This window comes from Prionailurus bengalensis, chromosome F2, assembly GCF_016509475.1.
Source record: "Prionailurus bengalensis isolate Pbe53 chromosome F2, Fcat_Pben_1.1_paternal_pri, whole genome shotgun sequence".
Lineage (NCBI taxonomy): Eukaryota > Metazoa > Chordata > Mammalia > Carnivora > Felidae > Prionailurus > Prionailurus bengalensis.
The window spans coordinates 66,404,788-66,427,923 of NC_057353.1; the positions used below are offsets into that span (position 1 = coordinate 66,404,788).

Genomic DNA, 23,136 nt, shown 5'->3' on the forward strand with positions numbered 1-23,136 from the left:
TCAGTTGTCTGGAATCTGGTATTTCAGTCCTTTGCTCCTCGTCCTCCTCCTCCTCCCCCTCCCCTACCACCCCCTCCCCACTCCCTCTTCCTTTCACTTCCTGTCCTCCTTCCCCTTTCCCTCCTCCTCATTTTCCATCACTCATTAGCCTTATTAGCTGACAGCTGACAGAGGAGAGAAGTTGGGGACAGTTTGCTTTCCGTGCATGTGAGCAGCTCCAGGAAAAGGTCTGCTGGAGAATCTCACTGGTTATTTACTGGGTGATGCTTCTCAGGGACTGCCCATTAGCCTCACAGCCCTGGCACCTAATGGAGAGTTAACTGTTACCACTTCCATTTGCCTAATTCTGGAGCTTCTCACACTAGGAATTCTCACTGTGCTTTGGGCAGCTTGTAGCAATTTAGGAATCATGAAGTCTAAGTTCCCTCATTTGTCAGAGGAAGGATGTGGGCCCCAAGGAGAGGAAGTAACTGGTCCAGAGACATCTATAATAAGTGATTCGACCCATTTATGCAGCAGGTTATTTGTGGAATGCCTCTGGCGTGCCACACTCCGGGTGTGTTCAAACTCTGAACATCTGTGGTACCCAGCATGTTCCTGCCCTCATGGAGCCCACAGTCTAGTGAGGGATGACATTTTAACCAAACAAAAAGGAGAGATGGCCATGCTAACAGGTTTTTTGAAGGAAAGGTACACAGTCTGTGGGAATATACGATAGGGGAATTTGACTTGATTTGAGTGGTCGGGGGAGGCTTCTCTGAAGAGAAAATAAAGGAGTTAAAATCCAAAAAGTCAAGTATGAGTTGGCTGAGCAGAGAAGAGGGGGAAGTAGCCTTCCATGCTGAAGATACAGCATACTCAAAGGCCCTGAGGCCAGAGGGAACTTCACATCGGGGGACCTAAAAGGTGGCCATTGTGGCAGTGATTTGTCCAGTTCACACTTCACAGAAGTTCATGGGTTAAAAACCAGAGTGGTATGTGACCTACAAATAATCCAAATTTCCCTTGAAACTCCTCTACCTCACCAGTAAAGAAGACTGTATGTGATTCAGTGTGTATGATCCTGTAGAGAAAGGTTAGATGCTCTGAGATACTCAAGGAAGGAGTAAAAGGAAGTCATGTTGCAGATATCTGGGCATTCAGACCTTCCTGCCATAGTGGTAAATGGAGGACGGATGCTGGAAAATTCTAGAGCATCCACATGGCCATATGTTTTACTTTATTCTCTATTAATTAGTAGGTCTCTATAACTTTAATATTTAACGATATTAGTCAACTAAGGCTGCCAGAAGAGAACACTACAGATTGAGTGGCTTAAACAACATTTATGCCCTTGCAGTTCTGGAGACTGAAAGTTCAAGATCAAGTTTCCAAGCAGAGTTGGTTACTGGTGTGGCCTCTCTCCTTGACTTGCACGCAGCCACTTCTCTCTGTGTCCTGTCCTTTCCTAGTCTTTCCTCTGTGCCTGTGCCCTCCTAATGTCTCTTCCTCTTCTTATAAGGACACTAGAGCCCCACCTCATGACCCTCATTTAGCCATAATTACCTCTTTATTTATTTATTTATTTTTTTAACGTTTATTTATTTTTGAGACAGAGAGAGACAGAGCATGAATGGGGGAGGGTCAGAGAGAGAGGGAGACACAGAATCTGAAACAGTCTCCGGGCTCTGAGCTGTGTCAGCACAGAGCCCGATGTGGGGCTTGAACTCACGGACTGCGAGATCATGACCTGAGCCGAAGTCGGCCGCCTAACCGACTGAGCCACCCAGGTGCCCCCATAATTACCTCTTTAAAGGCCCATCTCCAAATACAGTCAGATTGGGGTTAAGGCTTCAACATATGAATGGTGGGGTAGGGGACATAGTTCAGCCCATAGCACTAATAGAATTGTCTGTTGTTGTTAGGATTAAGTGAAATCCCCTAAACAAGGGCCCAGCATTAGCATCAGCAGTTGCTTAGTTGCTGGCTCTGAATTGACAGTCTTTTTTTTTTTTTTTAGTATATTATGATTATTTTTAATGTTTACTTATTTTGAAAGACGGTGGGGAGAGGCAGAGAGCAAGGAAGAGAGAGAGAGAATCCCAAGCAGGCTGCACACTGTCACCACAGAGCCCGATGTGGGGCTTGATCCCATGAACCATGAGATCATGACCTGAGCTGAAATCAAGAGTTGGGTGCTCAACCGACTGAGCCACCCAGGTGCCCTGACGCTTTTTTTTTTTTTTTTTTTATGGAGAAGAACTTGGCTGAATGCCTTCCAACTTGGCTTTTTCAGTTGGGGCCCCACTTGTACAAGCTCATGCTGTTGTGTATTAATCGCATCTCAGAGGGGTGGGGGTGAGGATGGGGGGAAAGACAAGGGGTAACATTTGCTGAGCCCTTCCTTACTGTGCCAGGCACTTTGCATGTGTTGATGACTCTCTGAAGTCAACACTATTCTTTTTCATTTTATGGCTGAGGAGAACAAGGCACAGAAAGGTAGCTCATCCAAGATCCTTCAGCTAGAAAGTGGGGGAGCTGGCATTCAAACCCAAATCCACATGCATAAACACGTCAGGGGTGTGCCTAGTGAGTTTAAAATATGATTCTGTTTGCCCAAATTCTTTGGACTCCTCTAGATAATATCCTCTGATGGAAAAAGGGCAGGAAGAGCCAATAGCCCCTTTGACTCCTTCTCCCATTGAGCCTCCTTGCAAGCAGCCTGGGGGAGACTTGCCTGGCTTGTAAGTCTCAGCAATTTCCCCAAGCCCAGAGGCTCCCCAAACGGCTGCGGTGAAAGAGCTTTGGCCAGATATGCCAGAGTTGACCAAGGCCTGGCATGGGAACGATTTGAGATGGGATGGAGTCTTCCTGGTCCACTGGGAAATTGCTTAATCCCTCTCCCTGCCACCACGTTTTCCTTTTCCCAATTCTAATTAAAATCAGAGCATGCCCCCTCTCAAGAAAAGAAAGTTTGGCTCAAATATTATTAAGATAATAAATCACTATCACGGTGCTTGTTTTTCTGTCTCACGGAGTACAGTATTACTCTCTCCTGAGTCCACGGGGCTTAGGGAAATCCCTACAGGGCAAATTAAAGAGACACAGAAACAGGTATCACATGGGAAAAGAATTCTAATTTTTTCATGTTTCCCCAATGGGTAAAGTAATAAGCAGATTTTGCTGAAGAATTAGACAGTACTTTTTAGCCTTCCAAGTTGTCCCCAAGATAGAAAGGGACTGCTATGAAGGCAGAGGGTTCTCTGTCCCGGGCAGTGTTCAGGAAGAGGCTAGACATCCACTTGGTGGAATAGTGGCCATAAGCAAAGGGCCCGACGATCTTGCTGTTTCCTCCCAAAGGGGAGATCCGGTGCTCTAGGATCAAATAATCCATCGGGTCACTGGTCCTCTGCCTTGGGGAATGTCTCCGTCCTAGTGGTAAGATTGCGGATAGAAGCCCAGGGGATTACCAAGAGGCCACACAGTCAAAATCACTGTGCTACTCTAAAATAAAAACCCGAGATGGGAGTTTGTCACCAACGTTGTGTAACCAGCCACCCCTCTAAGAGCAGCGTGCTTGTCCCATTTTTCTTTCACTAAGGAACGCCGGGGCATACTGTGTGGGCCAGACCCCGGGGGGGGGGGGGGGCGGCAGGGGTCAGCAATGAACACCGCGGGCCCCATGCGTGTCCCCAGAGGACGTACAATTAACCAGGCAGTTTGAAGACCGCGTGATACAGTTGTGCTGGAGATCCCTGGTGCAGGGGCGTTTGACAAGGAGACCTGAGGGTGCTCGGGGGCAGAGCCTTCCGGGGAAGCAGCCTGTGGCTAGGACGCGCTACCCAAGGGGAAGTGACTGGGCCACCGGCTGTGTCCCTCATGGGGAAGGGAAACCGCCCCGCCTTCTGTTCCCAGCGGCTTCCCAGCCTCCCTTTTGAGAGCATTGCCAGCCCCCGCAGTCCTGCCCGCTGCCACGCACCCTGGGAGAGGTCAGAGGAGAGCTGAGGTCCCAGGGTGCTCCCAGGGCCCAGAGCCACCCACGGACATCTGGGGTCTCTGCAGAAGCAACTTGGTGTCCTTTTCTCCGGGTCACCCTTTTGTCCTCTGCAGTGCGTTTGGGAAGGGGGTGGGGGGTGGTAAGGACTTTGTTCAGTATTTCTTTTCTTCGTGAATACACCTGTTTGGAGGCTTATGTGTGTTGATGTCCACAAGACATGACACAAGGGAATCACAACACATCGCCCGATGAAGAACCACCTTCATATTGAGGCATATCTAAAAATGTGAGTTTTTGCCATTCGCTTGAAGAGACAGGGTTCAGTTTCATTTTTGAGAGGGAGAGAGAGTAAATACGTGTATACACACACACCCCTAAGGCCCCAGTTTTACACCTGGCCTTCCTCAAAGGAAAATGAAGCAGTGTTTTGGGAGCACCTGCATGCCTGGCACTCCCCACCTGTAACCCCCGCCCCCAGCGGCCCAGCAGGTATGGGGGGATGGAAGTGAGTCCCAGGGTGGTTAAGGAAGTAACACGGACACACAGCTAGGAAGTGGCAGGCCCTGGATCCCAGCTACTCCGACCCCACGGCTCTTTCCACTCTGACCCACCACAGCCAATACCCACAGTCGTGTGCTGACCTGATGCTCTGCAGCCTGGCTGGGAGAAGGATGAAGAGTAGCGGTCTACCCTCCTTGGGCCTTGTTTCCCGGGCTCTTGAGAACCGCTCAGGTGGACACCCCACCAGAGGCACCCCCTTTGCAAGGGTGGTGAAAGACCCTGTTTGCTGGGGGGAAAGCCAGTTCCTTGGGGAGCACAGGAGGAGCCTGGCTCTGGTCCCTGTGCCCACCCGGGGGTGCATGTGGCTCTCCGTGGGATCTGCAGTAGGCACGTGGACCTCTCTGGGTGCCCAGAACCGCCAGCCCCTGCCTTTGAAGCAGACGTGCTCTGCCTGTCCCCAGGTGTCTCCATGCAGGGGGAGACTGTGTGAGTAGGACAGGGAGCCTGGACCCCGATCAGGTGTGGGAGGAGCAACTGAAGTGGGACTGACCTTGGAGGAATGCAGGCTCCACCACTCGCTACATGCCTGGCATCATTTAATCTCAGCCCCTGTTTCTTCACGCCACGGTAGGCTTAACGGTCTGGTTACTATAAGGAGTGGACGGGATGCATTAGCATTAGCACCTACCATTGGGCCTGGCTTGTAGTAAGTGTGAGAGAAATATCAGTTCCTGTCACTGTTGTCACAACCAAGGTCATTACTGTGACTGTGCCTCTGAGAAGTCTCGTGATTTGGGGGATTCGCCTTTCTTCCCGGAGCTTCCCCCCTTTTCCTTGTGAACTGAGTGATGTGACAGCACCACCTGTAAGGACCCCTGTGGTTCTTACAGTTCAGTGACTTTTGCGGATCACTTTCAGGCGGTACCAGATCCCAAGGACACCCCCAGAATCTGGTTTCATCCACAGACGTTTCTCTCACCAGTTGGCTTCTTAACTCCAGCATTCATTCTCCTAGTCAGAGCACCTAGGAAATGTGGGGACAGCTGACCTCCTGACATTAAGAAAGAATGACCGTATAGGTGACCTGCTGATACCTCTGGCTGAGAAGTCAAGTCTGCTTGCTCTTGGGGTCCCCTGTGCTAAAGGCACTTCTTAGGGTCCTCTCCACTAGAAGCAGCCGTTCCAAGAAGGAGGCAAAGAAAAAGCCAGTCGCTTCAGGAATCCACAGATCTGATAAACTTCCAGCCTGTCATGGAATACTAGCTGTAGTCCTGGGCCCTCCCCTCGGATTCCTTTCCCAGGAGCTCCAGATCCTGGGAGCCCACAAGGGTAATCATGGCGGTCTGTCTTTGCTTCCTCGGGCTGCCTTAAAGTACCACAAAGCGGTGGCTTAAACAACAGAAATGTATTCTGTCACAGTTCTGGAGACTCAAAGTCTGGTGTTGGCAGAGTTGGTTCTTTCTGGGGGCCGTGAGGGAAATCTGTTCCACGCCTCGCTCCTAGCTTCTGCTAGGTTGCTGGCAGTCCTTGGTGTCCCTTGGCGTCCCTTGGCGTCCCTTGGCTCATAGATGCATCACCATGGTCTCTGGCTTCGTCTTCATGTGGTGTACTCTCTGTGCGAATCTGTTTCAGTGTCCGGATTTCCAGTTTATAACGTCACCAGTTCTTTTGGATGAGGGGACACCCTAATGACCTCATTTTAACATGACTATTTATCCCTGTAAAGGAATTTCCAAATAGGGTTTCATTGTGAGATACTGAGGATTAGGACAACAGTATATCTTTTGAAGAGACACAGTTCAACTCACAAGAGGGTCCTTGTGCTGTTTTAATAACATCAAAGAACATAAGAATTAAGCATTTCTCCATTCGGACTCTTAATACTGTTGGTATGTTATAAGCAGACACTCTGGAGATTGCCTGGGTTTGAATCCTCACGGGGCCACTTCCCAGCTGTACAATCTTGGACAAAGTGTTTAGCCTCTCTGTGCTCAGTTTCCTCACCTATAAAATGGGAACAATGGTCACACACCTCTGAAGGTTGATATCGAATTAAAAATGCACTTAAGGGGCACCTGGGTGGCTCAGTCAGTTAAGCATCTGACTCTGGCTCAGGTCATGATCTCGTGATCTGTCAGTTCGAGCCCCACGTCAGGCTCTGTGCTAACAGCTCAGAGCCTGGATCCTGCCTCGGGTTCTCTGTCTCCCTCCCTCTCTGCCCCTCCCCCACACGCGCGCACGCGCCCTCTCTCTCTCTCTCAAAAATAAACATTAAAAAAAAATTTTAAATACACTTAAAATGTTTCATCTTGTTATGATCACTGTTCTATACCTTACCATGCTTGGAAAAGGCTGCAGCCAACAAAACAACAGAAGTCTGTAATACTATGTAGTATTGTCAGACTCTGGAACTTTAGGAGCCCCTGTGACTGGCTCCCCCTCCAGGAATGAGAAAAAGGCCTTGTAATGATGAAAAGAGTCACAGGCCACCACCTCCACTTGCCCAGAAAGTCATCCTATTTTCAAAGGTCTGTTTCTGGGGACGCTTCCTGTGATGTCAGACTGTACTCGGGAAAATACACTCTTTAAAAAAAAAAAAAAAAAAACTGGGGCGCCTGGGTGGCTCAGTCGGTTAAGCATCCGACTTCGGCTCAGGTCATGATTTCACAGTCCATGGGTTCGACCCCCACGTCGGGCTCTGTGCTGACAGCTCAGAGCCTGGAGCCTGTTTCAGATTCTGTGTCTCCCTCTCTCTCTGACCCTCCCCTGTTCATGCTCTGTCTCTCTCTCTCTCAAAAATAAATAAAACATTCTTAAAAAATTAAAAAAAAAAAAACTGGCCCCAAACTGGGGCACTTGTCTCTCCTCTAAGCCCTAGGATGGCTTTGGAAGGGGTCCTCCCCAAGACAGCCAGGAAGAGTGACCCAGCCCCCTTCCACCCAGGGACTGATCATCTCCTGACATCTTGTCTCTCCGGTTTTGTGTTGTCTTTCTAGGGAAGTCCGTCAGAACTGCATTGCTGATAAAGGGGACGCTCTGTCTTTGAGGAAGGAAGAGGACCTCCCTCCCCGGCCGTGGGCCACCCTGGCCAGAGGCTCCAAGTGGAACCACTTAGCCGGCGTGTGGCTGCTGGGTGCCGGAGCCCCAGCCTTCACACACACCCCGCCCGGAGGACCGGCGGGATTTGTTCATAGTGCCAAAGTCCTACTACTGCGTTTTCAATGGGTCCTTGTAAATAGTTTGCTCCTCTGCCCTGGCCCCCACTTCTTGCTATACTGGAACCAATTTGTACGATGTGGGAATTTTGTTACCTTTTTAATCAAGGGCAACGTCCTTTTCCAGCACTACCATTGTAAGGTTTTTTCCAGGAGGGAGGGCTGATCACATGTGCTTTTCTCTTTTTCCTTTTTTTTTTTAAATCTTTATTTTATTAATTTTGGGGAGGGGGGGAATGTTAGCATTAGTGCCATTATATCTACTGGATTTTAGGTAGGGAGAGTTCGTTTTATTAAAAGTAGTTTGAAATTTGGGAGATTTCTCCGTGGGAAGGGCTAGGATTTGGGCTTCTGTCTGAACTTTGAGAGGGTTTTACAGATGGCACATCTTCCAGATCAAGCCCATTTTTGGTTCTCCCTCCCCCACCAGCCACCTCCGGGGTCCCTGTTTAGCCACGCACAGGGCTTTCCGAACTGCCAACAGGTGGATCTGGTTTTCTCCGCCGCCTGGCCTCTTGGGCTGACCTTGGGCGGAGCCAGCACCAGAGAACTAGGGAGCAGGTGGCTCCCTCTTTCAGCGTCTTGTTAGATACCAGCAGAAAGGGCTTCCACATTTCTAGCATTATCGTTACTTTTGTGAAACTCCAACAAAAAGAGGTCTTCCTATCTAGATGGTACAAAGATGAACAACTTTGGTTTTGATTTCTGTTCCTAACTGCCTTTTCTCAGTGTGGTATTTGACAAGATTTCAGCCTGAAGCCTCACCATGATCTGATTTTTTTTGTTTGTGTTTGTTTTTGGGCCAATTTTAGATTCCTGAGTGCACTTTTGTTTTTTGTTGTTGTTGGTTTTTTTTTTCCAATTAGTCCTAACTTTTAAAGAGGAAAAACCAAGAGACATATCTGGTGTAAATGTTGCAATATGAATTGTGTTTGCAACCCCCTCCCCCCACCCCACCCCCCATTTGGGTATACTGCACAAATAAAATGCTAGGGAGTTTGGAAAAAAAAAACATTTTTTCTAACTTGTTGCTCATTTGTTGTAACTCAATAAAGCAGAGACTAAACATTTTTATAACCTTTTCCTCTGCTCCTTGTTCTTCATTGCTGCCTGGCTTCGAGGGCATGAGGTTTCCAACTCAGCCACCTCTCGTTTCAAAGCAGTATGACAGATTCATTTGACATTTCTCATTTTCTGTCTTGGTGAGGTCCGACAGCACAAATGGGACTTTAAAAACAGGGCGTACATGTCGATGTGGGAATCTATCACATCTCTTGGACACAGAGAAGTAAGTGATAGGTCCTCCCTTCTCCAGGGTCTTCACAAATAGATTCATAAAATACTGCGGAGAACAGCATGAGTGGGAAGGAAATCTGCAGGCCATGTGCAGGACCACTGCTCGCCCTCCGGTGACCCGAGGTAAGTCACTCCCCTCCCTGGGCTGCTGCTGACAGGTGACTGGGACACTGCCATTTCTCAGAGAAGGCTGGCTTTTGTGTCTCTGCCCAGGTAAGGTTTAAAGAGTCCCTCACTGTTCAGGGGTGAGGCTCATCTGCCCGGGGATTTTTCAAGCTTGGGCAGGCACCAGAATCAACTGGAGGGGCTAAAGTTTCTGATTCGGTAGGCCTGGAGCAAGATCCGAGAATCTGTGTTGCTAACAAGTTTCCAAGGTAAGTCTGATGCTGCTGGTCTGGGAAACCCACTTTGGGAATCTCTGGTGTAGATATTTGATTTTCCAGGGATGTATGGACTTTGGGCCAGTTTATCTAAACTAAGCATGTGTATAAAGCATGTGGAAGTATATTCTTCAGACAGCCCTCCCACTTCCCCAAACATAGGAAACATTGAAAAATCGGGGATTCTGAATAAGTTGGCCTTCTCTGGAAGATGTCCTCTATCTTGAGTATTGTACAGTTCTGGCCTTTGGCTACAAAACCATGCAGTCCTGCAGCAGCCATGGTCTAGGGCTCCGGCTGCCTGGGAGATACCTGCCCACTAATCTCTGCACCCCCTTTTCAATCTCCATCCCCTGGTCCCCTACATAGTCAGGAGGCAGAGATGCCTTCTGCTTAGCAGAATCTGCTCAGTCCCCACCAGCCACCCCAAAGCTCATGCTCCAGATACTACCCTCCCACCGGGACCACTGCAAAAGCACCTGTTCTGTGTTCCAGTGTCACCCACCCTCCAAGGCTCCCTACCTACAAGACAGGATGAGACGGAAGCACACAAGCCACCTACAGCTGCAAAACATAAGGAGCCAAGGCCGTGCAAGTGCCAACCCCGAACGTGCGGGACCCCACGAGCGGCTGCCTCCTTAAATTTTGTGTCCTAGGTGCCATACTTGCCTCACCCTAGCCCTGCCCTGTCTGCCACACTTGCCTCCAACCCTGCTTCATTTTCCTCCATCTTATTTTCACAGCGTGTCATCATCTATCTGTTTACTGTCTTTCATATCCCACTGCGTTACAAGCTAGCTTCAGGAAGACAAGAATTGTGTCTGGCTTGTTCCCTCTCGCACATCCTCTGGCCCTAGCACAGTGGCAGGATGTAATAGGTGCTCCCTAAATATTGGTGGGATGGATGGATGGTGGGTGGATGGACAGACGGATGGATGGACAGATGCATGGATTTAGAGTGCCAGCTCGGCAGTCAGACAAACCCAAGTTTGAATCCCAGCTCTGTGGCCCACGAGATAAGTGATCTTGTGGGGTTTATCTGACTCCTCACAACCCTGCTTCCTCATCTGAGGCATGGAGGTGCAGATCTTTGCCACAGGGCCAGTGTGAGGATTAACTACACTCAAGTACGCAAAGTGCCCAGTGCTCTACAAATGTTCTTTCCTCTTGTGCTGCTCTGACCGAGGAGCGACAGCGGGCCAGGCAGTGTGATGGCTGTGCCTTTCCGTGCCCGGATGGGATGTCCATGTGAGAAAGGCACACAGGAAGAAGCCAGATGAAGTCCTAGGAGATGATATTCCAGACACCTGTGCTTCTGGCTTTGGAGACTTGGCCATGTGTAGCTAATACTCTCCTTCCTTCCATTGACCCCCAAACTCTCCCTACACCCCTCTTCCAAAAAATCCCCAAAATCCAACATACAATTTTCTTATTAGGAAACAAAAAAAAAACAGTGAAAAGTGGCTGTAGCTCACTCATTCTCGGTCCCCACCCGCACTGCCTTTCCTGTGCGTTCCCAGCACTGGACCTTCCGCAGACCGCATCTCCCCATGCCGTCCTGTGCTTCCAGCCCATTAACGAATGTCGGACCAAATCCGGCTCCCAGCTTCTCCCTTGGCAGGCATCTGCCTTCCGCTCCTGCTATTTACTGCCCTTGCAGTCAGTCGCTTGTCACTCTCGAGCAACGTAAATACATTCTTCAAGCAAGGCAGCATGAGATCAGCCATCAAATGCCTGAAGAAACCAAAGGGAAAACCAAAGCCAGAACATTTGTCTTCTTTTTATTTTAATTTCTGCATCGAAGACAAAGCCCGGATAATTGGTTGCAGTGAAAATACACAGGGAAGATGGTTGTGCTCTTTTAACCGTCCAGCAAAATACATGTCGAGCCATCTTTGCCCGCCTGGGGACAATGAAAGGTGGCAGAAGCTAGGAGAGGTTCTTGGGGGGAAGAGATGGCCAGGACTCTCACTGAGGTGGACAAGAGCAGTGGAGTGGGCTGAACAGCTGTTGCTTCTGTCGGCCCCATACCTCTCTGCACTGCTGCCCCTTCCTCTGGGGTTCACTCCTCTGACTCCGGGGGTGGGGGCTGCCCATCACGGTGACCAGCCCCTCCCACAGGACGAGCCAGGGCACCCCAGCCCTGTGGCAGTGTGCTGCAGGAGCGCTCTGTGCTGGGGGAAGAGCTCCCTCTTCCCATCTAGATGACAGTGTGTTATTAGCCTGGAGGCACCAGCAGCCGGAGCCCCTGCCAGAGACAGGAAGCCAGTAGTTAGAAAGAAGCCAAAAAAATCAAGAAAAGGAGAAGAGCAGTGAAAGAAAGAGATGGCGGTGGTGACAATGACAATGCAACATCATCTGAGTCCCTGGACTCCGCCATTCCCGAGGCCAGCATCCTGTCTTTCCAGTTTCATCAAAACCAACATACTTCTTTTTGACTTAAGCCAAAAACCCATTACTAGAAACTCCGTTCTGATGGGTTGATGATAGGACGAGATAAAAATCAACGGAAAGACACTGAATGGACATCGCCATCCATGGCTGGTGTTTCCCTATTGGATGGCTGGCCTCTGAGTCCTTGCTATTCAAGTGTGTTTCCTGGATCAGCAAGCGGCCCCGGCCTCAGCCTCACCGAGGTACTTGTGAGAAGTGCAGAATCTCTGGCTGGCACCCAGACCTGTTGACGCCGAATCTGCAATTCGATACTGGCCTTAAGGTGATCCACGTATTCACTCAAGTCAAGAACATCCCCCCGCTCTACTCTGAAGGCACTGAAAGTCTCCTTCCCCACCTCCTGCAGCACACTGGCTGGGGGTTGGTGGGTGGAATCGAATGCTACATCACACCACAGAAACTGTTTTCAGAATGTAGACTCCAGGGCCTTGAGGAGCGAGGAGGCGAGGTCGGGAACAGGATGCAGGGCACGTGGTGCCCCAGGTGTGGGCACGCTTGTCCTTCTAGGCCACCTGGTGCACTGCCGCTTCTAACCAACAGCTCTCGGAAATGACAGCTCTCGCTGGCCTGCCACAATACAGGCTGGAGAGAACCAGGAGGATGTCAGTTCCCTCCTACTGATTCCTGAAAGCTCCCGGCTGGAGTGCCTCGCAGCTGGATGTACTTACAAACCACAGCAGCGACACCATCTTTGTCCCTGAGGGATTGATCAATAAAAATCAATTTAAAAAAAAAAGGACTTTGGTGCATCCCAGGACACGTAGCGAGCCAGGCATCCTGCAGAGTGCAGGAGGTGCACTGCCCTTGACTTTGAGGAGGGGGGAAACAAAGGTGTCCATCAATAACTCTATCACCTTCACCCAGAACAAGCCCCCAAAGCGTTACACACTTCCTCAGTCTGGATCCTTGGAGAAAAGAGACAGAACACTGAGACTGGGTAATTTAGGGAGAGTTTATGAAAAGTTTATTGTTTACAAAGGTGTGGGCAGAGTTTGGGGAAAACAACAAGGGAGGATGTAGGGAGCTTGGCCTGAACGCGTAAGGAATAGGGCAGTTACTGGAACCCACAGAGGGCAGATGTACAGAGGAGGCTACCTGAAAGGAGATGTGACCTTCAGCAAATAAACCACGGTGACCCAGCAGGCACAGAGTCGGGGGAATAAATACCCTGACATCATTCTCCTTCTGTCCTCTGCCCTCCTGCCACTGCCTTCCAATGACCAAACCCAATCAGACGTCAGAAGGCAAGGGATCTGTCAATCCAGCCCATCAGAGACTGGCTCCCAACACACAGAGCAGGTGAGGTAAGGGTAGAGGGAGGAAACAGATGATCCCACACACAGATCAGTCTATTGGCTGGACCAAAGATGGCAAATATGCACTAAGCATGCCTTATGCCCTACTCCACACCTGTGACAGACATTAATAATCGATGTGCCTTTCCCTGCTAGGCTTGGACAAACTTTCAAAATATTTAACACAGAACTCTACCTCGAATCTATTAATCTTGGAACGTGGTTGCCTAGCTAATATCCATCCCCTCATTCCTCCTTGCTCACAGAACCAAGATACTGCCCAGGCACTAACATACCCCAGCTCCCCAGGTGAGAAAACTCAGTTTCCCCTGCAGCTAGGAATGGCAAATGACACAAAGGCAGCAGGCCGCTGCATAGTTAGTGCCACTCTCCTTTCTTCCTTCTGACCTTGTATGCACTGGTGATCTTTAGACTGTGTCTCTGATAGCCTCATTGAGCCCCCCAACCTGTGCCTCAGATGAAAGTTTCAAACTATTTTTTTAATCGAATTATAATTGACATACAATATCCTATTAGTGTCAGGTGTACACGATGATGATTTGATATTTTTTACATTGGAAAATGATCACCGTGCCAGGTCTGGTTACCATCCATCACCATACAGAGGTATTGCAATGTTATTGACTATATTCCCTATGCTGTACATTACATTCCTATGACTTGCGTATTTTATAACTGTACATTTATCCTTCTTTAATCTCCTCCACCTATTTCACCTGTCTCCCCACCCCCTCCCCTCTGGCAATCACCAGTTCTATCAGTGAGTCTGTTTCTGCTTTCCTTTGTCCATTTGTTTTTTATAGACCAAATCTAAATGAAATCATATGGAATTTGTCTTTCTCTGACTTACTTCACTTAGCAGAATACTCTCTAAGTCCCATCCATGTTGCCACAAATGGCAAGATTTCGTTTTTTTCTGGCCAAGTAATATTCCATTATATGTATACTGTATTATACATTATATATAATATAATGTATTTTTATATATTATACATATATAATATATTTATATATTATTGTGACATTTATATTGAATATTTATATATTAATATATAATATTTACATATAATGTAATTATACATTATATAAATAATGTGTAAATAAAATTATAATGTATAATATATATACACACCACATCTTCTTTATCCATTCATCTATCCATGGACACTTGGTTGCTTCCATATCATGGCTATCATAAATAATGTTGCAGTACATTATGCAGTACATAGGGGTACATATATCTTTGCAAATTATGTTTTTATTTTCTTTGGGTAAATACCCAAAAGTGGAGTGGCTGGATTGTGGGGTAGTTCTATTTTTAATTTTCTGATAAAACTCCATACTGTATTCCATAGTAGCTGCCCCAATTTACATTCCCACCAACAGTAGATAAAGATTTCCTTTCTAAACGTCTTGATATGAAAAGTAAATCTCTGTTTGACCCACCACCCATGGGATCTGTCTGATACTTGCCATCAAATGCACTCATAACTGACACAAACCCTGTGTGCCATACATTCTAGAGAGATGTGAATTCCTTCACTCACACACGTACTTATTTATCCCTGTGCTAACTGCCAGGTGAGAGACAAGTGAGGCATAGTCTGTCTCCTCTTCAAGGAACCTTGATCTACATTTTGAAAGATTGGTAGGAGTTGCCAAATGGATAAATGAGAAGAAGGCACACGAAGCAGAAATGAGTGTATGCAACGTCGGAATGTTAAGTACTAAGAATCCATCTAGCAGTCTATGATGTGTAAAAAATGAAGAAACCATCCCTTTCGAACAACCAATTCCGAAAAACAACCAATTCAATTCAAACCCGGTCGTGAAAAAAAACAGAAGTGATTATCTACTTGGAAAGAACCTGAAAAACAGCCAAAGATTATGCTATTTCCTTGTATGATGGGAAATCAAAAAGTGGCTTGGGATTTCCCAAAACAAATAAAATTTTATATAAAACAGATGTAAAGTGAAACAAAATGTATTTGAAGTCTTCTACCTCAGACTCGCTTCCCACAGCTGAATTTGGGTCGCAAAACTTGGAATCAGGTCGGTACTTCCAAATGTATCCCCCCATTCCTTGTGCATGCCCTTTCTGTGGCCACACTGGTCCACCTGCTGATTACTGAACACTCCCTGGGTCCGTACAGTTTCCCAGCTTAGAACCCCCTCCCCAGTTCTTGCCTAACCCCCTGTTCTTCCAGGCCGAGGTGAAGATCCACCAGACCCAACAAAGGTAAATCTCGGGTGACAGGAAGCTGGGTTTAAGGAAGACACATAACCCCCAGGCTCTCAGAGAGCCCTGCTGTTCTGAACTCCAGGAGTTCACCATCAACAAGATCTATTCTAACCACACATGGGTTTGTTGTTCACCTTCCTCTTTGTGTGACGCTCCTGTAGTCAGGAAGTGGGCTGAACATCGTTTGCTTTTCCCTCCCAGCATCCCTTCCCCTCCCTTTCAGCCACGCTCACATCCCTCTCCACTGGGGACCCCTGGGCCCTACCCCTTCCCCACACCTGCTCTCTCCCCGGGGCCAACTACAGGCACCAGCACACAGTCTATGGGCACCAGCACACAGCAGCACCCTCTAGCCATGGGGAGTCATGTGACTCAGGCCTAGCCAATCGCAGCACTCCTCTCTGACCTCCGCGTGGGGGGGGGGGGGCGCGCCAAGGGGTACTCACGTGACTCGAGCTGGACCAATCAATGATTTTCTTGAGGTTTATAAAAATTTGAGCAGCGAGGGACAGGGGGAGAAAAAAAAAAAAAGGAGTGCGGGTTCATTAGAGTATTCAGATCCAGCTAATCCTAAAGTTAGGTTCACCCATGTTTCCCAGTTAGTGAGCCAATAAATCCCCGATTTGCTTAAGTTAGTTTGAGTTGCCTTACTGTCATTTGGAAATGAAAGAGTTGCGAGTAAAACCCGTACTGTTACCCCACTGCCCAGCACATGTCTGCGGAACTGATCACAACTGGAAATGCAAGGGCAGATTAGAGGACATTTAAAAATTTATTGGCTATGATTCCATGTATATGAAATGTCTGAAATGGGCAAATCTATAAAGATAGAAAGCGGTGGGGTGTAAAGAAAGGATTAGGGGTAAGGGCTAAGAGCTGTGAGAGTTCTTTGTAGGGTAATGAAAATTTTGCAGCATTGATTGTGGTGATGGTTATACAACTCTAAATATACTAAGAGCCATTGAATTGTATGCTTCAAACAGGTGAATAGCGTGGCATGTAAATTATATCTTGGGGCGCCTGGTGACTCAGTTGTTTTCAGCATCAGACTCTTGATTTCGGCTCAGGTTATGATCTCATGTGAGTCAAATCTGGAGTTGGGCTCTGTTCTGACAGCACAGAGCCTGCTTGGAATTCTCTCTCCCTCCCTCTCTGCCTCTACCCCACTCGTGATTGATCTCTCTCTCTCTCTCTCTCTCCCACATACACACACACACACACACACACACACACTGTTCAAGCCTGTCCTGAACCACACCCTCCAGGTTTTCTCTTGCTTGGTGCCTTTGTACCTGAACTTCCTTTTTCTTCCTTCTTGTTGCCTGAACTTCCCTTTTCTTCCTTCTTTACCTGGCAAACTCCCCATGACTCATGCAAGTCCCAAATGAGTATCATGTCTTCCAAGAATCCTCTCCTGACCCCTTCCAGCCAAGTCCTCTGTGCTCCTAAAACCGCTTTTGCATGTCTTTATTATAATTCTAGATACTGTCCCTGTGTTTGTCTGCCATGTAAGCCTATGGAGGCCTCCTTGTAGACAGAGTCCAACCCCACGGGGACGAGGCAAGCATGCATTCAATTGTGTGTTGTAGGAATAAATCTACACTAGCAATATCCCCAGCTTAATTAGAAAAGGGATGGTAGTAAGATATTTGAAAAAAAAAATTGTGGGGAAACATCCATAATGGGATAAAATGTATAAGTGTCCACAAACTTCTTCCCTTCACCCACCTGCCCAAGAGAACCTCTCTAATTGGCGGCCTAATTCTCCTTTCTCTTCTGTCTCTCTGAGAGACCAATTTCTACATTTTTTTTGGTTCAGGGCCTGGAATGTGCAAAGAAGGACAGCAGCAAAGGTGTCAATGGAGGAGTAGAAGGACTTAAGGAAAAAGGTCTAATCAACCTGTGTAATAAAGAATGGAGAGAGAAAAGAGATGAAGTTCAGGGAATAGAAGTGGAAAAGAAAGGGCTAGTGGAAAAGAAACAATTCTTCGAACAGCTTCAAATAGAGTATAGCACAAGAGGGAACAGGTCAAGAGTCAAAACAGCGTACAGGGCGTGCTGTACAGGGTTATATATCTGGAAGCCTGCCTAATGTTCTTTCAGAAAGATGAGAAAAAAGCTAAATTCCTTTTTTGTCATGTTTTGGCTTATTTGGACTGTGCTTCTATAACTGGTTCTAGGACTGGACCATATGGGTCACAGTTTCAATAGGGTTACATGAAGTTTCAGTAAATGCAAAATGAAACTGGAAAACCAACTGAAAGCATTTCCTGCTATTAATAGGATAGAACTCATTACCCATTTCCATGGACCATACTTGTCTTCACATTTCCTCATACTGTTCTGCCTGGTGAGAATTGTGCTTCCTGGAATAGCAGAAACGTGGTTGAGCAGCAGAGGACACAATCATATGACTGTCCACGACAAGGCCACCCCAGGATTCAGGACCCTGGATCCTGACCCTTGTTTTACCACAAGGGTGTATGACCCTTGGAAAGTCATTGCTCCTCTTTAAGCCTCATTTTTCAAATGAGGGGGTTTAGACCAGATGACCATCAACTGTTCATTCCAACTCGGAGATATGATTATAGGAGCCTGGGCCAATACCCGTCTTAAAAGCCTCCAGATTCCAGCTCCCAAACCCCCTACCCTCAACTGAAGGCTTTGGGGAGATTTTTTTAGGACAGCAGTGAGCTAAAGAAACTTTAGGGCAATAGCCCTAAAGCTTTGGAGCAAAGATTGTCAGTGAGCTCCCCAGGGAGGGAACTTTGAAGAAGCATATGTGCCCACAAACAGCATTTAATTAAAGAGCAGCAAATGGCAGCATGGAAAAGCGGGAAGCAGGCTGTTCAGGAATATTTCTCCAAATGCAGAACATATCACTCTATATCTCTTCTCAAGCCAAGCAACGTTCACAATGGCTTTGCTAGAGACACAGGGTGCCTTTGAGGTCATCTAACCGGTTGCTCTGGGCAGGCAGCTGCCCTTGCCCTAGGCCTGGACACAGTCTCCTAAGCCTGGACATAGTCTCCTAAGCACGGTCTTCACCTGGTGAGACTGGGGACTAAGTTGACCTTAAGCAAGACAAATTCCTCTTTAAGGGATTGCTAAATCCATGTGTGCTCGCTCCAGAAGTTTCCTGTGGTGTTTCTGACTCGTGTGTGGCAGATCGTCAGATTGTGTAAGAATGGCTAGGACCCCAAGAAAGAAGCACTTCCAGAACACACGAAAATTGCACAATTTTCCCCGCCAGCAGAGTAAAGGCTAGACTTCAGAACGATTTCCTCAAGATTGGATTGAGGAACGTGCCCAAAGCTACAGAAACTAACGAGTGCCAGAGCTGGAATTCGAACCCAGGGTTCTCGGAGACCAAAGCGCATGCTTTTATTTATTTATTTTTATCTTAATATTTTTTAATGTTTATTTACTTGTTTTTGAGAGAGAGTGTGAACGGGGGAGGGGCAGAGAAAGAGGGAGACAGAGAACCCTAAGTAGGCTCCACGCTGTGAGCACAGAGCCCGATGCGGGGTTCGAACCCACGAGCCATGAGATCATGACCTGAGCTGAAATCAAGAGTCAGATGCTTAATCACCTGAGCCACCCAGGTGCCCCAAAGCTCAAGCTTTTAAACACAATGCTCTAGGCCTTCCTCAAGCTTTATTATGGCTCACGCCCCATTACAGCACTGGGCTGATATGCGGCATATATGCCCCGAGGGTTCTATACTCTGAGGATTCTTCCATTCACTCCCAGGCCAGGGGAGTGGATGGTACTCAGCACTAGGAGTCTGCCTCCTAAACCAATTTTTCTTTCTTTTTCTTCCCATCATTTGATGGAAGTTGCGAAGAATACCCAGCATCTATCTCTGGAAGAGCTCTCACACACTGTTTTATAATTATCCTTCCATGTGACTCTTCCTCCTTCATTAGCCTGTGTGATCCCTAAGGCAAGGCTCTTACCTCATTCATCTTTACGTCCCAATGCCTCACACATCGACAGACACTTGATCAAGGCTCTTGATCAAGATTGTGGGAAGAAAGCAGGAAGAAAGGAAGGAACGAAGGAAGAGAGGGAGGGCAGGAGGAGGGAAGAAAGGAATTGAGTTGAATAAGATAAAGAAAATAAGGATCTAGGACATACATTTAAGGCTTTTCTTGTATAACAACCAGGTACAATACATAGTCTTGATCGGATCCTGGTTTGAACAAACTCTAAGAGATATTTAGAGGCAAATGGAGAAATTTGAATATGGATGGATATTAGGAAATTATTCTTAATTGTTAGGTATGTTAATGGTGCTGGGGTTACATAAGAAAATGTCCTTATTGTTTACAGATACACAATAAAGAGGAGAAATGTCATGAGTTATATATCATTTATTTGTAAATAGTTAAAATACTTCAGAAAACAAAGGATGGCAAATCAACAGTTGTTGGCTCTAGGTAATGAGTATATAGATGGCTATTATTCCATTCTCTCCATTTTTCTGAACATTTGAAATTTTTATAATACAAAATTCCAACAATGCACTTTTCCCATATAACCACAGTGCAATTATCAAATTCAGGAAATTATCATTGCTGAAATACTACTCTCTTACATACAACCCATACTCCAGTTTGGCCAACTGGCTAACACTGCCCTTTAAACCAACTTTTTGTTCCAGAATCCAATCCTGAATCACATTTTGCAGTTCCTTGTCATGCTTCTTTGCTCTCTATCAATCTGAAACCGTTTCTCAGCCTTTCTTTGTCTTTCACATTGGCATTCTGTTTCGTTGTACTTGTGCAATTGTGACCATGACTTGATTCTCAACTCCTACAGGATTCTGGCAGGAACACAACAGAAGATGTTGTGGCCTCCACAGTGTGACACATCGGGAGGTACCAGGTGTCAGTCATTGATTCAACAAACATGTACAGAGCATGTCCTAGGGGCTGAGTTCTGGAGTCCCCAAATGGCATCCAACCATGGCCTCACTAGTGAGGAAGACAGGAAGTGACTTCGTCCCAACCCACAAGGAGCTGTCACAGTGAGCAAAGCACTCCAGGGCAGAGCACAGGAAGAATGGAGAAGGAGTTGCATTTGGAACAGTCTGGAAGGCAGGTGAGGAGTTCCCCAATAGGGATGGGGAAATGGGCCTTGCCAGATGGCTTTGGAAGCAGTCAGGAGTCAATGAGCCAAAAGTTTGGAGATTATAGGATTGTCAGGTTGGATATAGAGATAGATAGCAAAATAATAAAGATTTTTTAATATAAAAATGGCATCCCGCCACGTACACTGTTTTATAATCTGTTCCTTTCTCTTCACAACTTACTCTACACATTTTTTCCATGTCAACAAATGCAGCTTAGTTTTAGTGGATTAAAAAAAAAAACTTTTGTTAATGTTTATTTTCTGAGAAAGAAAGACAGAGTGCGAACAGGGGACAGGTAGAGAGAGAGGGAGACACAGAATCCTAAGCAGGCTCCAGGCTCTAAGCTGTCAGCACAGAGCCCGATGTGGGGCTCGAACTCATGAGCCATGAAATCATGATCTGAGCCGAAATCAAGAGTCGGACATTTAACTGACTGAGCCACACAGGTGCTCCAATTAGCAGATTTTTAACTGAGACATTTTGGGGACACCTGGGGTGGCTCAGTCGGTTAAGCAGTTGACTCTTGATTTCAGCTCAGGTCATGATCTCACAGTTCTTGAGATCAAGCTCCACGTCAGGCTCTGTGTTGATAATGAAGAGCCTGCGTGGGATTTTCTCTTTCCCTCTCTCTGCCCCTCTCCCACTCATGCATGCTCACTCTCTCTCAAAATAAATAAGAACCTTAAGAAAATAGAATAAATGAGCTTTCTCCAATGTCCCACTATGATTTATTTAGCCAATCTCTGGCTGATGGACATGCGGGCTGTTAGCAATTATTTTGCCACTACGATCTTCTACCATTCTTGTCCCATTTCTCTGATTATTTCCTTAGGATAAATGCTGGAGAGGCTTTTGGCTTCCGAGGTCAAGGCCAAACCTAAAGGATTCAAGCTCTGAGTCACAGAGGGCAGCATTAGGCTGCTAGTTGTTTTTCCTTATCCCTCCAGCCCCAGCAAAGCTCCCTAAAAGTCTGCCTCCTGCCTGTCTGAGCGGACTGTGGACCCAGTGTGAAAGCTGGTTTAAACTAACGACTCACACCAATTATTGCTGACACAGATCATTTAAGACTCCAGGTAGGCACATCGACATTTTCTAGACATAAAAGCTCGAACCTAGATAGACTAATATCCAGTACCAAGATGCCAGAAAGGAAAAACATGGACAAAAGGGTTTAGATGCCACTCTGCCCGGAGTCAGGGAAGGAGATGGAAGCTTCACACGGTTAGCACAACTGGGGAGGAAGAACACAGACTTCGAAGCCAGGTGACTCAAATCTTGTAGTTTGGGGCAAATCACAACCTCTCTGAGTCTTGGGTTCCCTTGGGTGTAAAATGGGAAGATAATGGCTGCATCGTGGAATTCTCTGAGGACTGACTTAGCCAATAAACGCGACTCACTGGTTTAGTGCTGGATGGGCAGAAGCCAAAGAGGAAAGTTTACTCACCACACGTGGTTCAACTGAAGAGACTTCATTGCAGGGACCTCTTACACAGGTGCAGGCAGGGTTCAGGGGACAAGCAAGGCACTCAGAGACTGGCAACAGTGGGAAGCCATTACTTGGCTAGAGTCACAGATGTAGCTGCTGCTGGTGACATGACCAAAGAAAGAGAAAACAGAGAAGAAATTCAACATCCCCACTCTTCCTGCCCTCCAGTCTCCTGCCATTGCCTCCCATGGCCAATCCTAACCAGGAGCCAGTGACAAAGGACTCTGGGTGATGCGGACCCACTCAGGTGCACGTTTCTATGTCAAACATCATGGCATCGGGGATGCTGACTGCCTTGAGCAGCACATACAGAAGAAAGCAGTGGTGTTGCAAGGGTGCGGTATAGCCAGGTCACCAAAGAGGTCCAGGCTTGAGGAAGGCAAAAGTTCAAATGGACTCAAGTGGATTCTGTCTGGGAATCCAGGTAAATGAGCCATCGATTCAGAGACATCCAAACGCAAGGTGCTGGAATTCATCTAACCCATTCCCCTTGGTTTAGAGATGGAAAAAAAACCCAACCCAACACGAGTAATTTGCCTATTATCTTCTTCTAGCTAGTTACACATCCAGGACCAGAACTGAAATATTATGACTCCAGAACCAGCTTTTTTTTTTTAACTACACACATTATTACTGCAGCCATGAATCAAAGTTGTCTTTGGCAGAGCTATCAGTGCACTTATTCCGAAAGTAGCTGAGCCATAAAAGGTTAATTATCCCTTGTAAACTGTGCCAAACAGATGCTATGAGAGACCAAAGTAACCTCATCTTTGATGGGCTCAAGCTAGTAGGAAGTACAAACAGTCTTCAGAGCTCAAGGAATAACGACGGGCAAACTTCCTCCAAACTCAAATTCTCAGGAATTTTATAAATACTTCCACAATGGCAACACCATTCATTCAATATTCACTTGTTGAGCATTTACTTTGTGTCAAGGACTTTAACTGCTAGGGAAACAAAACTGATTACATGCTGGCCCTGCCCCAAATGGGCCCCCCTGTCTGTGCCCTCAGTTGATCCTAGGTCATTCCAGGACCTTGACCAGTCCATCCTTGGTCATAAGGACCTAGCATATTCTGGCCCATATTTACTCTGGCCCAATTTACTCTTGTTAAACATAATGAGGTCGGTCT

General features: G+C 47.0%; 1 protein-coding gene across 1 annotated transcript in view; it reads left to right on the plus strand.

Moving 5' to 3' along the window:
* ZHX2 (zinc fingers and homeoboxes 2) overlaps positions 1 to 8,774 on the plus strand; it is a 162,935-nt gene extending 154,161 nt beyond the window's left edge. Inside the window, exon 4 of the mRNA XM_043601681.1 lies at positions 7,474 to 8,774. The gene's annotated coding sequence lies outside the window, so the exon portion shown is untranslated. The remainder of the gene's footprint in view (positions 1 to 7,473) is intronic.
* Positions 8,775 to 23,136: the final 14,362 nt, after the last annotated feature.